Source organism: Macaca thibetana, chromosome 19 (genome assembly GCF_024542745.1).
Source record: "Macaca thibetana thibetana isolate TM-01 chromosome 19, ASM2454274v1, whole genome shotgun sequence".
In the NCBI taxonomy this organism is placed as follows: domain Eukaryota; kingdom Metazoa; phylum Chordata; class Mammalia; order Primates; family Cercopithecidae; genus Macaca; species Macaca thibetana.
Genome location: NC_065596.1, coordinates 2721037 through 2739857, shown reverse-complemented (window position 1 = coordinate 2739857; position 18821 = coordinate 2721037).

Here is an 18821-nt window from a genome sequence, read left to right as displayed (position 1 = left end):
ACAAAAGTCTAGGACATACTGTGACTTAATGTATATTGTGGAAAGCCCGAGGTGGTACAGAGGGTGTCATAAGAGAGCATGGCACACAGGTGAGATTATGACACTCATGTATACACCCAGTCAACAGTAAATATTGCCTTTCTTCCATATGAACACAGCCCACTGTTGAGGTTCTGAATCTCACATGTGAAGAAAGTTAAAGTTGGAAAATTGACTCATACTTGCATTCGGTTCACAGGTGGGTTGATGACTCTCAGACCAAGATCCAGCCTATCTGTGAGGCTTTGACTCCACTAAAAGGACACAGTCTGCAGGAAGGATAGAGGCTGTTATGGACAGATTCAGTAAACTGTTGAGATTGCAGGTCATACACTTAGACCCAAAAATACAGGAAGTGGCGCCTCTCATACCTAGAACCAAAGCATGTTCAGGATGATTAATCTCATCCCTGGACCTTCCTGTGACTGTGATTGTGACATATACCTCAGCCTAGCACTTGAGCAATTTTACTCTCCTGCCTGGGCTCAGCCCACAGGTTGGGTGTAACATCTTGCTGCACCAGGCACTTAGTCGACGTGAATCTATTATCTTGTCTTGGTTCTTCCCACAGAGAGCATTTTGACATATCACTGCTCCTTGCACACAGGTTATGTGACTCTCCTGCTAGTGTTTTGCCCACATAGGCTATTGTGACATATCGCTGAGTCCAGCACCCAGCTGATATAATCCTCCAGCCTGTCCTCTGCCCTCAGAAGGCATTGTGACACCCTTTAGGTTCCTCACATGGGTGATGTGACTCTCCTGGCTCCCCCTTCTTTCAATGGTTATTGTGACATACTGCTGTACCTAGTTCCTATGTTATATGACTTTTTTTACTGCTTAGGCTGTGCCCAACAAGGGATTGTGAAGTATCTCTTGGCCCAGCACCTAGGTGATTTGACTCTCTTCTTTTTCCCAGGCTCTGCCTCATGTATTGGAACATACGGCTGGGTCCATAGCTAGGTGTTGCGAGTCTCCTGCAAAGGCCCTGCCCACAGGCATATTATAACATATTCTTTCATTCATTACCTAGGTGATGTGACTCTCCTCTCTGCCTGCGACCTGCCATATTCAGAAATTGTAACATATAACAGGACCTGGCACCTAGGTTATGTGATTCTCCTCTACTGACTGGGCCCTGCATATTTGGAGGATTGTGACATTTCACTGGGTCAAGCACCAAAGAAATGAGAAGTTTCTGTCTTGGCCATGCCTACAGCTAGACCTTATGACATATCTCTAAATTCCTAATGTATGAGATGTGGCTCTCCTTTTCCGCCTGCAGCCTTCCCATAGGAAAGATTGTGACTTATTGCTGGGCCAACAACCAGGTGATGTGTCTCTTGTGCCGGGGACTTGCCCACTGGCAATATTGTGACATATCACTGGGTCCAGCACTCAGTTGATGCGACTCTTCTTTCTGTTCCCTGCCTTCAGAGAGATTTGTGACATATCTCTAACCCAAAACCAAGGTGAGGCAACTCTCCTGCTTACTGTTTACCCACAGGTGGAATTGTGACATGTATCTTTTCCCAGCCCATAGGTATGACTATGACTGATACCTTGAATTAGCCAATAGAAGAAATACTGTCTCTCATAGCAAGGCTTAATAGAAATGAGTAAAACTTTTAATCTCTTCTTTGTACAAAGATCATAGATGATGACCACTGTCTTGCATGTCATGTAAAGCCTTCGGATGGTATACAGAGTGTCATCACAGGGCCCAGCACCCAGGTGAGATTGTGTTTTTCATATGCACACTCTGCCAACCATTAAGACTGATATTCTTGCACATGGACAGAGAACACTTCTGAGCTCCTGAATCTCACACACAGATACAGTGTAAAGTTGGAATGGTAACGGTCATATGTGAACATCTGGCCACAGTTGAGATGGTGACTCATTTCTAAACCCAGCTCATAGAACAGGAGAGGACTCTCCTATCTGGACCCAGTCAATCAGAGAGATACTGACTCTCATACCTGGACTTCATTTCACAGGTAAAATCATTGATCTACACCAGCATTAAAGTCTCAGAGTGAAATGTCACCGACATGTATATTGTATACATCAATCAGGTGGCACAGAGATTGTCCTAACAAGACCCAGCACACGGGTGAGATTGTGACACACATATGCACACACAGATGACAGTAAAGATTGTCATTTTTCCACATCAATGCAGCCCTCATTTGAGGTTATAAACCTCACATTCAGAGCAATTCAAAAGTTGAAAAATTGACTCTCGGCCAGGCGCGGTGGCTCAAGCCTGTAATCCCAGCACTTTGGGAGGCTGAGACGGGCGGATCACGAGGTCATAAGATTGAGACCATCCTGGCTAACATGGCGAAACCCCGTCTCTACTAAAAAATACAAAAAACTAGCTGGGCGAGGTGGCGGGCGCCTGTAGTCCCGGCTACTCGGGAGGCTGAGGCAGGAGAATGGCGTAAACCTGGGAGGCGGAGCTTGCAGTGAGCTGAGATCCGGCCACTGCACCCCAGCCTGGGCGACAGAGCGAGACTCCGTCTCAAAAAAAAAAAAAAGAAAAATTGACTCTCATACATGTATCCGATCCACAGTTGTGTTTGTGACACTAAGATAAAGATTTAACACACCAGATAGGCTGGGACTCCAACAAATGGATGCAGTCTTTTTTTTCTTTTTTTTTTTTTTGAGACAGAGTCGCTCTATCGCCTGGGTTAGATTGCAGTGGCATGATCTCAGCTCACTGCAACCTCTGCCTCCCAGGTTCAAGCCTCCTGCCTCAGCCTCCCAAGTAGCTGGGATTACAGGCGCCCACCATACACCCAGCTAATTTTTTGTATTTTTAGTAGAGATGGGGTTTCATCATGTTGGCCAGGTTGGTCTTCAACTGCTGACCTTGTGATTCATCCGCCTCATCCTCCCAAAGTGCTGGGATTACGGGCGTGAGCCACCGTGCCTGGCCTAGGGATGCAGTCTTAAAGAGAGATTGAGTTTCCCACTCATGAGTCCAGTCTACCATTGAGATTTTGACTCGTGTACTTACACCCAACATACAGGAGGTGTTGAGTCTTGTACCTAGATTCATGACATTTGGGAGACTGTTAATCATATCTATAGACTTTCTTGCAGGTGTAATTGTGGCATATGTTTCTGCCTAACACCTGAGTAATTTTACCCTCTAGGATGGGCCAAGTTCAGAGATGTGACTGTGACATGTCACTGGACCCAGGACCTAGGTGATGCAATTACATTCTCCTGCCTTGGTGTTGCCTTCAGTGGGCACTGTGACATTTTGCTGGGCCTTGCACTTAGATGATGTGAGTCTCTTCTCTTGCATTGGTGTTGCCTACAGTGGAACATTGTGACGTATTACTGAGCCCAGCACCAAGGTTATAAGACTCTTCTGCTGCGCCCTGCCCAGATACAACATTGTGCTAAATTGCTGGGTCCAAAATTAAGGTGATTTAACTCTCCTGCTTGGGCTCTGCCTACAGAGGTCATTGTGACATATATCTGCACCCACTCCTCAGGTGATGGGACTCTTCTCCTTCAGGGTCCCTGCTCACCAAGAAGATTTTGACTTATTTATGGATCCAGCACCTAGCTGATATGCCTCTTCTTTTTAGGTTCTGCCTGCAGGGGACATTGTGACATATCACCAGGCTCAATACCAACGTGACCTTTTTTTTTTTTTTTTTTTTTTTTTTTTTTTTTTTTTTTTTTTGCCTTGGCCCTTCCCTCTAAAGGCGTTGTGACATATTTCTGAACTCAGCACCAAGGTGATGTCCATCTCTTGCTTGAATCCTGCCCACGAGAAACACTCTGACTTGCCTCTGGGCCCATCAACAATTTAATGTAACTGGGTGAATCACTTGAGGTCAAGAGTTCGGGACCATCCTAGCCAACATAGTGAAACCCCGTCTCTACTAAAAATACAAAAATTAGCCAGGCCTGGTGACTCATGCCTATAATCCCAGCTACTCAGGAGGCTGAGGCACGAGAATCGCTTGAACCCAGGAGGCGGAGTTTGCAGTGAACTGAGATCACACCACTGCACCCCAGCCTGGGTGAAAGAGCGAGACTCCATCTCAAAAAAAAAAAAAAAAAAAAAAAAAAAAAAAAAGAAAAGAAAAGAAAAAAGGAAAAGAAAAAAGAAAATTAGCACTCTCTTGTATATGGTATAAAGCAGTTGGGTGGTTCAGAGAGTGCCTTCGTATGGCCGAGCACACAGGTAATATGGTGTTTCTCATATGCACATCCTGTGAACCATTAGGATTTTTACCCTTATACATGAATAGAGCCGATTGGTGAGGATATAAATTTTACATGCAGACAGCCCACAGTTGTAATTGTGACTGTCATATGTGAACATCTTGTCACAATTAAGATGGTGATATATTTCTTTTTCTTTTTTTTCTTTTTTCTTTTTTTTTGAAATGGAGCCTCGCTCTGTCACCCAAGCTAGGGCGCAGTGGCACAATCTCGGTCTATGGTAACCTCTGCCTCCCAGCTTCAAGCGATTCTCCTGCCTCAGCTTCCTGAGTAACTGGGATTACAGGTATGCACCACCACACCCAGTTAATTTTTGTATTTTTAGTAGATACGGGGTTTCACCATGCTGGTCAGGCTGACCTTGAACACCTGACCTTGTGATCCACTTGCCTCAGCCTCCCAAAGTGCTGGGATTACAGGCATGAGCCACCGCACTGAGCCAAGATGCTGATACATTTCCCAACCCAGGTTGCAGGCAGGTGAGGGCACTTCTACCTATACACAGCTGATTAAAGAGATGTTGAACCTCATACCTGGGCTCAGGACCACAGGTACAAGCATGGGTCTTCACCAGCAGAATATCTCAGAGCATGTGGTGACTCTCCAGCATAACGTACAAAGGTCTCAGGTGGGACAGAGAGTGTCCTAACAGGATCCAGAACGTAGAAAAGATGTTGACGCTCCTATGCACACCCAGTCCGGAGTAAAATATGTCATTTTCCCACATAATCACAGCCCGATGTTGAGATTCTGAATCTCACACCTGAAAGAAGCTGAAAGATGGAAAATTGACTCTCATACATGGATCTGATCTACAGGTAGGTTGGTGACACTAAGACCAAAATTAAGCACACCCATGAGACTATGACTTTTCTAAAAAGACACAGTTCACAGGAGCAATTGATGCTGTCATGAACAAATCCAGTCCATGCTGAGATTCTAACTCACGTACTTAGACCCAACATACGGAAGGTGTTGACTCTAATGACTGGAACTAGGATATCTGTTATATTATTAATCTCATCCTTGAAATTTTCTGCAGGTGTCATTGGGACATACACCTGTGCCCAACAGCTGAGTGACGTGACTCTCTTGTTGGACACAGCTCACAGGGGCCATTGTAAAATACTGCTGATCCTATTACCCAGGTGATGTGAGGCCCCTCTCCTGCTTTGGCACTGCCCACAGGGAACATTATGACATATGACTGGGACCTGCACCCAGGTTATGTGACTTATCTGTTTGTGCTCTGCCCACGTAAGACATTGTAACATATTGCCAGTCCAATATCCAGGTGATTTAACTTTCCTGCCTGCGCCCTGCCTATAGAGAGCATTGGGACATATCTCTTCACCCATCTTTCAGGTGACGGGACTCTATGTTTCTGCCTGGTCCCTGCTTACAAGGGAAATTGTGACATCTCACTGGGCCTAGCACCTAGCAGATGTCTCTTCCCTTCTGCCAGAGTTCTGCCCAAAGAGGAGATTGTGACATATGGCTGGTCCCAACAGCACGGTGACATGGCTGTTTTGCCTTGGCCCTGACCTCAGAAGACATTGTGACATATTGCTTGACTTAGCATCAAAATAATGTGAGTCTCCTGCCCGGACTCTGCCCACAGGAGGCATTGTGACATGTCTCTGGATGCACCAATTATTTGATGAGACTCTACTCTCTTATTTGAGATATGCCCATTAGAGAGACTGTGACATATCCCTGGACTCAGCACCTAGGCAATGTGACTCTTGTTCCATGCCTGAGCGATGTATATATTGTGTATTGTGACACATGGCTGGGCCAACACCTAGGTAATGCTACTTTTCAGCATAGGTTCTTCCAACAGTAGTATTCTAACATATCTTTTCATTCATCTTCTAAGTGATGTGACTCTTTTTTATTGTCTGGGCTCTGCCAACAAAGAAGATTGGGACGTATCACCAGACCCACCACCTAGGTGATGTGTGTCCTCTCTTTTATGCAAGTCTCTCATATTTTGAGTATTGTGACATATTGCTAGGCCCGACACCTAGTGTATGGAAGGCTCTTGCCTAAACCTTACACACAGAAAGCCTTGTGATATATCTCTGCATACATTACATAGGAGATGCCACTCTCTTCTGTTTGCACCCTACCCATAGGAGAAATTGTGACATATTGCTAGGAGCAACATGCAGGTGATGTGACTCTCCTTCCTGCCTGATCTCTGTCCTTAGGAAATATTGAGAAATATCTCTAGATCCAAACCCAGATGATGTGGCTCTCCTGCTCACTCCCTATCCACAGGTGGGATTGTGACATATGTCTTTACTCAGGTAACAGATGTGATGATCACCCTCATTCCTCAAACCTGCCAATAGGAGAAATACTGTCTTTTGTAGGTTGGCTTAGAAAAATGGGTAAGGTCCTTGGTCTCCTCTTTGTACAAAGATCATGGAGATTTATCACTCTAATGCATGTGGTATAAAGCACTCAGTTGGTACTGAGAGTGTCAGCACAGGGCACAGCACACAATTGAGATTGTGTTTTATACATTTACACGTGGCAGTCATGAAGATCATCACCCTCACACATAGACGGAGCCCACTGGAGAGGTCCTGAATCCCAAATGCAGACGCAATCTACAGATGCAATTGTGACAGAACATTCAGCCACTGTTAAGGTAGTGATTCATTTCTAAACCCAAATCATAGGTAGGGAAAGACTTTTCTGTCTGGAACCCACCAATTGAAGAGATATTGACCCTCATATCTGGGCTTAAAGCCACAGGTGAAATCATGAATCCATTCTAGTATTGATTTCAGAACAGAGATATCAGAACAGATTGTGACTCTCATGCATACAACATAAAACCCTTGTGCGATACAGAGAGTGTCCTTACAGGGCCCAGGAATCAGATGAGATTGTAACACCTGTATGCGCACCCAACTGATAGTAAAAAGTATCATCCTTCCACATGAACACAGACCTTTTTGAGGTTCTTAATTTCACACCCTGTGGCAGAGGAAAGTTGGAAAATTGACTATCATCCATGGATCCAATCCACAGGTAGGTTGGTTAATCTCAAACATTCTGCATACATGTGAGGCTGTGACTCTGCAAAGAGGACACAGCTTGCAGGAGGGATTGAGGCTGTCATGTATGGATCCATTCTCTCATTGAGATTGTGACTCCTGTTTTTAGAGCCAACATACAGGACATATTTATGACTCTCATAAATAAAACCTAGATATGTTCAAAACTGTCAGTCGCATCCCTGGACCTTCCTAGGTGTGATTGTGACATAAGCCTCTGCCCAGGACCTTAGTAATTTGACTCTCTTTCTTGGGGTCAGACGACATATAAAAATATGACACATCCTTGGACCCAGCACCTAGGTGATGTGACTTTATTCTTTTGCTGTCGCACCACCCACAGAGAGCACTGTGACATATCAAAGTGCTCTGTAGACAGGTTATGTGACTCTTTTGCCTGTGTCCAGACAACATTGGCCATTGTGACATATTGTAGGGTCCAACACCCAAAGGATGTAACTCTTATGACTGGGTTCTATCTACAGAGGGCATTGTTATATGTTTCTGTGCTCATCACTTAGTTGATGTGACTCTCCTCTCCTGCGTGGGCCATGCCTTCAGGAGAGTGGGAGATAGGGAGAGTGACTTATTCTTAGGCCCAGAACACAGGTGATGTAATACTTCTTCGTGGTCTCCTTCCTCAAGTGTTACTATGATATATCATTAGGCCCATCACATAGATGATATGACGCTCCTGTTTTTTTCTGCAACTTGTGCACAGTGTGGATTGTGAAATATCACTTGGCTTACCACCTACATAGTGTGACTCTCTTCTCATGCCTAGGCCTTATCTACTGCGTTGGTTGTGACATGAAGCCGGGCCCAGTACTAGATTATGTGACTCTCCTCTTTTTCCTGAACCCTACTCACAAGAGGCATTAGGACATATCTCTGGGTCATTCACCGTGGTGATGTGAATCTACTGCCTGGGACCCACCCACCAAGGGATATTATGAAATATTGCTGGACCCAGCACCTAGTGATATGACTCTCCTCTTTTGCCTGGGCACTGCTTACGTGTGTATTGTAATATACAGCTTGGTTAATCACCTGAGTGATGTGACTTTCCTGCATAAGCTCTGTCCACAGGGATATTATGACATATCATTTTGTTCATCACCTAGGTGATGTGACTCTACTCTTTTTCCTGAGCCCTGCAAAAAGAAGAGATGGTGACATGTCACCGGACTGAGCACCTTGATGATGTGACTATCTTGTCTTGCTCGGGTTTCACATATTATTGGTATTGTGACAAGCCTCTGTGACCAACACCTATGGGTAGGAAAACTTCTGCCTGGACTCAGCCCAAGGGGGCCCCGGGACTTTTTAAAAAGACATGTGACTTTAAAAATGTGACTGTCATTTTCTGCCTATACCCTGCCCTCAGGGAAGATTGTGGCATATTACAGAACTAAGCAACCTAGTGATGTGTCTCTTCTGACTGGGGATTGCCGACAGAGACAATTGTGACATATCACTGGGCCCAGGACCCAGGTGATGTGACTCTGCTGCCTGTTCCCAATGTTCAAGAGAGGACTGTAACATATCCCTGGCCAAGAACTCAGGTGATTTGACTCTCCTGCCTTGTCCTTGCCCTCAGAGAAGATTGTGACATATCTTCAGCCCTAAACCCAGGTAATGTGACTTTCCTGCTTGCTCGCTATTCAGAGGAGAAATTATTACATATATCCTGGCCCAGCTCACAGGTGTGATGACGATTCTCACCCCTCAAACAAGCCAATAGAAGAGATACTGTTTCTCATTGCTCGGCTTAGGAAAACTGGTAAAATACCTGTGTCTCTTTGTATGAAGGTGACAGAGAACTACCACACACTTGTATACGGAATAAAGCCCTTAAGTGGTACAGAGAGTGTCACCACATGTCCCAAAGGGGATATTGTTTCTTGTATGCACACCCAGCCAGCTGTTAGGATTGTCACCCTAACACCAGGATACAGCCCATTGGAGAGGTCTTGTGTCTCACATGCAGATGCAATCCACAGTTCGATTCCTGACTGTCATATGTAAACATCTGTCAAAGGTGGGATGGTGACTCATTTCTAGACCCAGCTCATAGACAAGTGAGGACTCTCCTGTCTGGGCCCAGTTAATTTGAGAAATATTAACTTTTCTACCTGGTCTTAGGGAGCAGCATAAAGGTCTCGGGCAAATTGTGGCTCTCATTGCTACGCTAAAATCATCTTGGGTAGTATAGAGAATGTCCTAATGGGGTTCACACACAGGTGAGATGGTGACAGTGATAGCCACACCCAACTGACAGTAAAAATTGCCATCTTTCCTCATGAATACAGCCCACTGTTGAGGTGTTGAATCTCATAATCAAAGGCAGTTGAAAATTAAAACATTGTCTCTCGTTGGTAGACCCAATCCACTGGTGGGTTGGTTACTCTCAGATCAAAATTCAGCACACTAATGAGGCCATCACTCCAGTAAGAAAACAGAATTCACAGAACAAATTGAGACTTTCATGTACAAATTCAGCCCACTACTGAGATTGTGACTCATTTACTTAGATCCAACATATAGGAAGTGTTGACTCTTATACCTAGAATTGGGACATGTGTAAGACTATTCATCTTTTCCTCAGACTTTCCTGCAGAAGTGATTCTTACATATTCTTCTATTTGGCGTCTGAGTGACATGACTCTTGCCATGGCCTAGCCCACAGATGGAATTGTGATGTGTTGCTGTACCCAGCACCTAGGTGATGTGACTCAATTTTTCTGCCTTGGCACTATCCATATAAGGTATTTTGACATATCTCTGGGCTATATACCCAGGTTACATGACTCTCCTGCCTGTGTCTTGTCCACAAATGATCATGAAATATTGCTGGGTCCATCACCCAGGTGATGTAACTCTCATGCGTAGGCCCTGCCAACAGGGGGCATTGTGACAAATCTCTGTGCCAATAACCCAGGTTATGTGACTCTCTTTTTTTGCCTATTCCCTGCTCACAGCAGGCATTATGACATATTGCTGAGCTCAGCACCTAACTGATGTGATTCTCCTTTCTAGTTTTTGCCCACAGGGGAGATTGTGACGTAACACTGGGCCTCAAACTAAGGTGATGTTACACTTTCATTTTTGAACTGTATTCAGAAGGCATTGTGACATATTCCTGGGTACAGTGCCAAGGTTATGTGAGTCTCCTGCTTGCACTTTGCCCACAAACGGCATTGTAACGTATCTTTAGACCTATCAACTATTTGATGTGACTTATTTTTTTAAAGTGAAAGCAAGTTTATTAGAGAAGTAAATAAAAGAATATCTACTCCATAGACAGCGATGCCCTGAGGGCTGCTCGTTGGCTTTTTTTATGGTTATTTCTTGAATACATACTAAACAAGGGATGAACTATCTGTGAGTTTTCCAGGAAATGGATGGGCAGCTTCCAGAAATCAGGGTGCCTCTCCTTTTTACACTATATAAGATACCCTCTTAACATTGTCATGACATTTGTAAAGTGTCATGGTGCTGTTGGGAGTGTCTTTCAGCATACTAATGCATTACATTTAGCATATAATGAGCAGTGAGGACTATCAGAGATCATTTTCATTGCCATTTTTCTTTTGGTGGGTTTCTGCTGTCTTTTGTACCACATCCTCTTCCATCAGAAAGATCTTTGTGAAAGGTACCTTATACTGACCTCTTGTCTTAGGTCCTGTGACATAGAATGCCTAATCATCTGGGAGTGCAGGAATTGGGTTACTTCCTTTCTTTTTGAGGTCCCAAGATAACTGATTATCTTGATCTGATTATCTTGCCTGTCCCCCTCTCACAGGTTAAATTTCAACCTATGCTTTTTCCCCAGCTCACGGGCATTATGTCCATGCTCATATAGAAAACCAGCCACTAGGAGTGATTTTGACTCTGTTAGCTAGACTTTGAGTAGTGTGTAAAGTCTTCAGTCTCCTACATTTAGAAGGATAATGGAAGTTGATAAAATGTAAGCATATTCTATAAATACTTTGAGTAATACAGACAGTATAATAAGGGCCCAGCACAGAGTGAGACTGTGACTCTCATAGGCATACCAAGCCAACAATTAGGATCATCACTTCCAAACAAGAAAGCAGCACACTGGTGAGGTCCTGAACCTCACATGCAGGTGCAGTCCACAGTTAAAATTTTGATTGTCACATGTAGATCTGAGAACAGGTTGAACAGTGACTGATTTCTTGATTCAGCTCAGAGGCATGGTGATGACTTGCATCCCCGGATCTAGCCATAGGAGATCTGTTGACTCTCGTAGGTAGCCTTAAAGCAATGGGCAAGGTCCTGAGCTTTCTACTTGTATGAAGGTCACAGAAGATTACAAAACTCACGCATATTGTATGACTCCTTGAGTGGTACACAGAGTGTCATAACAGACCCCAGCACAAAGTTAAAATTGTGATTCTTACAGGCATACCCAGCCAACAATGAGGATTGTCCCTCTCACACATGAACAGAGACCACTGGCGAGGTCCTGAATATGGCACATGGATGCGGTCCCCGGTTGAAATTGTGCTGTTCACACTCATCCATTACTGGGTGCTGGGTTCATGGTATATGCATTTTGTAAAAATTTATAAAGCTGTTATTTTATAATATATGTGCTTTTTATGTGTGTAAAATTAAAAACATAATTTTTGATTTTTCTATGTATCTCATATTTCTTCCACAATCAATTTTTGTCACATACTTTTCTGGAAAATAGATAATTTCATCTAAATTTTCAAGTTTAATGTCATGACATTTAAAAAAAAATTATGTTTGAATCTTGAATGTATCTCTAAATATCCTCTTTTGTCCTTTGTAAAATTTTTATTCCCCTTGAAAGTTTATCTACTTTATTATTACATTCAAAGAACAGCACTACTTTTACTCACATGTTATTATCGCTGAGTAACAAATGAATCAGAGAAGTTGAGAAACTTGCCCAAGGTTACACAGGTACTCTGAGCCTGTTCTAACCATTGTACACATGGTGTCATCCAGGAAAACACATGCAATACTATCTCTAAAGGTCCATAAAATCACATCTATACACATGCAAATTTGTGTAAAAACAAAATGAACTTATACAGAGTATTCCTGCAGAAAGGCACTGGTTGAGGGTCTAGAAGGTCACATAGAAGAAGCCTTCTCTGTTTTTGTTGTTTTGTTGTTTGTATAAAGATAAGGTCTTGCTATATTGTCTAGGCTGATCTCAATCTCTTTGGCTCAAGCAATCCTTCTGCTTCAGACTCCCAAAGTGCTCTCTGTCATATTTTAAAAAGTACTTATTGGGTCAAGTGTGCTGGCTCATGCCTGTAATCACAACATTTTGGCAGGCCAAGGGGAATAGATTGTTTGAGTACAGGAGTTTAAGTCAAGCCTGGGCAATGTAGTGAGATCTCATCTCTACTACAAATAGAAAAAAAAAAAATAGCTGGGCATGGCGGCACACACCTGTAATCTCATCACTTTGGGAGGCTTTTTCTTCTATGATTAAAAACAAATCTTGGTGTCTGGCAGCCGGGCACAGCCAGGTAAGGTGAGGGCAGGAGGCAGAATCTTGCAATCCATGGGCTGCATTGGCTTTTTCAACATTTCTTTTTCTCCCCAGCTACACAGAGAATTTCTTCAGTGTTTGATCTTATGCATCTTTGAATCCAAGCATCTCATTCTTTGCCTTATACATATTAAAAATGTATTCACAGTTCGTAAAACATAATCTATCAAGAAATATTCTAAACAAAAACGGTCTCTTTATAGAACCTAGTAATGCACCTTAATTCCTTACAATTTGTGTTAAGAATTACTAGTATAGTGATGTTTTCTAACATGTAATAAGTACTTTTAGATGTTTAGCGCTTGTGATATATTATAAAAACCTTCTCAAAATTAACCTGCGACTCCAAAGAATATGTATGGCCCAAACAGTTGTTTTCTTCCCAACACCAAGGAATGGCATACAAGGCTGTCTTCAAGTTGAGGTCAGGTCATAAAGACAAATTTTTAAAAAGAGAAAAAACTGTCTGCAAACTTGTTTCTACACATTGGTCTTACATACATTTCTCCATCAATTTTATTAATTCTGAATGAACCACATCTCCTGAAGTGGTACAAATAATTGTTTCAAATTGTAGAATCCCCAGGAAACAGAAAGAAGCAAAAGCAAACTCTCCCAAAGAAAGTCACATCTATTCCAGACCTTGATGAACCTTGCAAATTTTCCATTATGTGCAATGACTAGCAAGCAATCAAATATAACAAAGTTGACAATAAATCAGATAATGTGAAAGACACCAGAAAAAAATATAACAGAAACAAATTTGCAAAGACATCCAATATTAGAGTTATTAAACACAAAAACTCAAAAACAACTACGCTTACCATAGCTAAAAAAGACAAATGAAAGTTTCTGCAGGAAAGAAGAAATGATATAAAGATTCTAAAAATAAATTGTAAAATGAATAATACAATAATTAAAAACTAACCACATTTGGACTTACATGTACAAGACAGAATCAGTAAACTAGATGCTAGATCAGTAGAAATTAGCACATATGCAACAAATATCAGTCTCAGAAAAATGCCTGGTAAGTATTGCAAGCATTCAAAATTTAAAACTGAAAAACATAAGGTTGATAGTACTTAACCTTTCTCAAAAGTAAAAGCACTGCACAACTCAATTCCTGAGTTAATATTAAAGCTTGACTGAGACAAAACAAGGACAATTATAGACAATCTCATTCATAAAGACAAAAATTTTTTTTTTTTGAGACTGTCTATTGCTCTGTTGCCCAGGCTGGGGTGCAATGGCCCAATCTCAGCTCACTGCAACCTCCGCCTCCCGGGTTCAAGCGATTCTCCTGCCTCAGCCTCCTGAGTAGCTGGGATTATAGGCACATGCCAGTATGCCAGGCTAATTTTTGTATTTTTAGTACAGACGGGGTTTTACCATGTTGGTCAGGCTGGTCACGAACTCCTGACCTCATGATCCACCCGCCTTGGTCTCCAAAAGGGCTGGGATTACAGGCGTGAACCACTGCACCTGGTCAAGACAAAAATTTTTTAAACCAATTACAAACAAAGTGACTCTTTCTCTGTATAAAATGAATAAAACCATCAATAAGTTTATCTCAAGAGTACAGGATAAGTTGAACACTGTATAATCTACATGTCTACATAAAATAGGCACAGTCTACATGTAGACACAGTTACATGTCTACATAAAATAGGCTTGGTAACTAGAAATAAAAGAATATTTTATTTTACTTTCTAAATATACAAGGTATTTCAAATAAAGTACAGCAAACGTACATAATAAACTACTGAAAGCTTGTATTTTAATGTCATAAATGTAATAACTACGTTGGTGTTCAAGATTTTTATTAAACATTGCATCCATGGTTTTAGCCAACAAACAGGTTAAAATGAGAAATCAGTTACACGATTATACTGGCAAAGCAGAACTAGTCGATAAACTAATAAACTATTGGTTCTACCTAGGTAGATTGGATCCTTGTAAAGCAACTAACACAATAATTGTGCATATATATCGAGGATTTAAAACTTCTAGGAGAGGCCCGGTGGGGTGGCTCATGCCTGTAATCCTCGCACTTTGGGAAGCTGAGGCGGCAGATCATGAGGTGGGGAGTTCGAGAACAGCCTGGCCAATATGGTGAAACCCTGTCTCCACTAATAATACAAAAATTAGCCGGGCATGGTGCCTTGGGAGGCTGAAGCAGAAGAATCGCTTGAACCTGGGAGGCGGAGGTTGAAGTGAGCCAAGATTGCACCACTGCATTCCAGCCTGGGTGACAAAGTGAGACTCTGTCTCAAAAACAAAAAACAAAATATAACAAAAACAAAAATTTCCATGAAAACATGAAGAACAATATTGTTATTATAATTGTGGGAAAATAAAAACTTCTTAGACATCGCACAATATAAAAATTATACATAGGCTGGGAGCGGTGGCTTGTACCTGTAATCCTAGCATTCTTTGAGGCCCAGGCAGGCAGATCACTTCAAGTCAGGGGTTCCAGACCAGCTTCACCAACATGGTAAAACCCTGTCTCAATTAGAAACACAAAAATCAGCAGGGTGTGCTGCGCATGTCTGTTGTCCCAGCTATTCGGGAGGCTGAGGCATGAAGAGCGCTTGAACCCAGGAGGCGAAGATTGCACAAAGATTGCAGTGAGCTGAGATTGCGCCATTGCACTCCCTGGGTGATAGAGTGAGACTTTATCTAAAAAAAAAAAGCATTAAAATATTTATAAATTAGACTATATCAATTTTAAGAATTTTTGATTATCAAAAACATAAAAGCCTGTTTTAATAAAGATGGTGAAAAGGCAAATCATAACTGGGGGAAAATCGTTTAAAAACACATAGTACAAAAAATTAGTATTTAGAAAATATATATTACAGAATATGTATGAATAAACAAGGAAATGGAAAACATAAATAGGACAGATGACAAGTCTTAAAGCACAAACTTATGAAAAATGTTAACTTCATTAGTAACTATGGAAATGCTCAATAAAACTATAAATAGTATGTCTTTCTAATTAACCATTTTGTCAAAAAATTATGTCTAGCAATTCCAAGAGTTGGTAAAAGCTATGCAATATCTGGAATGCACAAATATCCACTGGCAATAGACTTGATTTATAAATTGATGTATATTTACACTATGCAATAGTGAAAATGGAGAGCTATAGCTAGGCAAAGCAACATGAAAATAAAACAATTATAAATAAAAAAGCAAGTCAGATGAAAACTCATGCTAGCATGTATAGACAGGCAAATAGTATGTAACGCTGAAACATATACTGTTAATAGACAAAATTGCACAAAGTACATAATAACACAAAATTCAGATAGAGGTCACTATTGGGTAGGAGGTTAATAGAAGACTTTAGAGGTATTGACAGGAGTGTGTGAGGATTTTATGCAGCAAGACTGAAAGTTTTATAAGAATAAAGAGCAAAATTTATTTTTTCTCCATTTTATCTCCTAAGGCTAGCAGAAAGTATGGCACAACGTGTGTGCTCCACACACATTTATCAGTTAAATGAATAAATTCCCCTTGTAAACGGTCGAGCTGTGCAAACCAAGACTTTATTATTGTTTAGTTGATACAATCAAATAGAAGGTAATAAACTGTAAAATTCAGAAAGCACTGTTGAAAGTTTGATGTTACTTCGGCATTCTTAGGTAAAATAGAGTAAAATTTTTAGTTTCTAAGTTTGTGACCATTATAAAATTAAATTGCCACGTGAGAATGAAAAATGAAATCTTACTTTAAGCGAGCATAATTTGAGAGGAAAAGGTGAAAAGAGAAAAGAAAAACTGAAAACTCGGTTAGGTCAGATATGCCAGTTCTATTCTATACTTTCTTTTTTTGGAAATAGTTCCCTCCTGACGCAGAGGGAGGCTGGCTGGGGCACCCTGGGCCCCTCTGTCCTTGTCGCGGTGGCAATGACTGATATCTGCTTAGGCGCGAGGGGTGCGGCCCTGCGCTGGGCTTGAGCCTGCCCGGTCCAGCCCCTCCTCACTTTCCTGGACTCTTCACGATGTCTACCCGCCCCCGCACAATCGTGAGCGTCCCTCTGGTGGAAGGGGAGGTGGCAGCAGAAAACCAGTGGGAGGAACTGGCCCCGCAGGTCCAGGAGGGCTCGCCCAGCTGTGGGAAATGCCCTGGTTGACGGCGGATTTCCGTGCACCGAGCTGAGCCCCGACCCCGGCTTTGAGCCCAGGGGTCCCCGCGCTGGGCGACCTTAGGCGTGGGTGCTCCGGCTGCTGCGGTGGTTCCTGCTGTGCTCAGCTGGGTCACGACTGGAACTGGTGCCCGCCAGAAGGGAAGGAGGTGCCCCGCAGGCGGGAGGAGGCGGTAGCCGTGGTCCCTGTAAACCAGGCCTTGCTGACAAATCTCAGACGCCAAGAACAGAAGAACGGAGAGTTTCAGCCAAATGGACGAACTGTTGGAGCGGCTGAGGGTGAAGCTGCCCAAACTCCTCAAAGCGGAGCAGCGAAGCGAACACCAGAGGAGAAGAAAAATGAAAGTCAAAGAAAATTAGCAGGAACCAAAGGCAGATGCTAACGCAGTGCAAAACAGTTCACACCATGATAGAAAGAGTTGATGAGTCTCAGAAACTAATCTTAGTGACAGAGCGAAAGGACAGCAGTGAACGTGGTAAGGTGCTGACGATTCTGGTCCACTAGGACAGTAAATACCATCACAGTCACCACACAGTGAGTTACACCTGCATCATTTCCTATTTATTCCTAAATGAATAAAGGTGATTCTCATCACAAGTGCAAATAAAAAGTTATTTATCTTTTTTTTTAAACTGAAGTGTCATGCTTTAACTTTTTTTTTTTAGTTCTTATAATTTTGAAAATGAAATTGACATTTGTATGGCTTATGAAGTTTTCGATAGTCTTGCATTAGTTGAATTGTTCTAAGTAAGTATATTGTAAACTAAGAAGAGTAAACTGTATGTGTTTTACATATTAAAGGCTCAAAGTAACAAATAATGTATCTGTTTATGATTTGAAAAGTTCAAAGTTTGATTATTTATCCATACATACACAGAATAGTGTATCATGCTAAAACATTTGTTTTTTAAAGTGGGAGCCATAGTTCCTGCCTGTCTGGATATATTTTGGACTTTTGTATGTTAAATATAAAGCAAAAAAACTTTATTATGTTTCAGAAAATCTTAGATTGGTATACACAAACAAACTTCAAAGGAATATCATATGGTGTTCCTTTAAATTAAGCATTTAAATGAAAGCACAGCAAGGCTTTCTTAAGATGCTAATCTGCTCTATATAAAAATTTCTAAAAGATTGTAAAAGATTTGTAAAAATCGGAGATCCATTCCAAGATAGCCAAATAGGAAGAGCTGTGGTCTGCAGCTCCCAACATGATTGAAGCAGAAGATGGGTGATTTCTGCATTTCCAACTGAGGTACCTGGTTCATCTCATTGGGACTGGATGCACAGTGGATGCAGCCCATGGAGGGTGAGCTGAAGCAGGGCAGGGCATCACCTCACCCAGGAAGCACAAGGAGTTTGGGGATTTCCCTTTCCTAGCTAGGCAAAGCCGGAACAGACTGCACTTGGAAAAACAGGACATTCTCATCCAAATGCTGCACCTTTCCCAAGGTCTTAGCAACCAGCAAACAAGAAGATTCTCTCCTATACCTGGCTCAGCTGGTCCTGCACCCATGGAGCCTTGCTCACTGCTAATGCACCAGTCTAAGATCAAATGGCAACACAGCAACCTGGCTGGGGGAGATGCATTCAACATTGCTGAGGCTTGAGTAGCCAAACAAAGTGGCTGGGAAGCTCGAACTGGGCAGAGCCCACTGCAGCTCAGCAAGGCCTACTGCCTCTATAGACTCCACCTTTGTGGGCAGGGCATAGCTGAACAAAAGGCAGCAGACA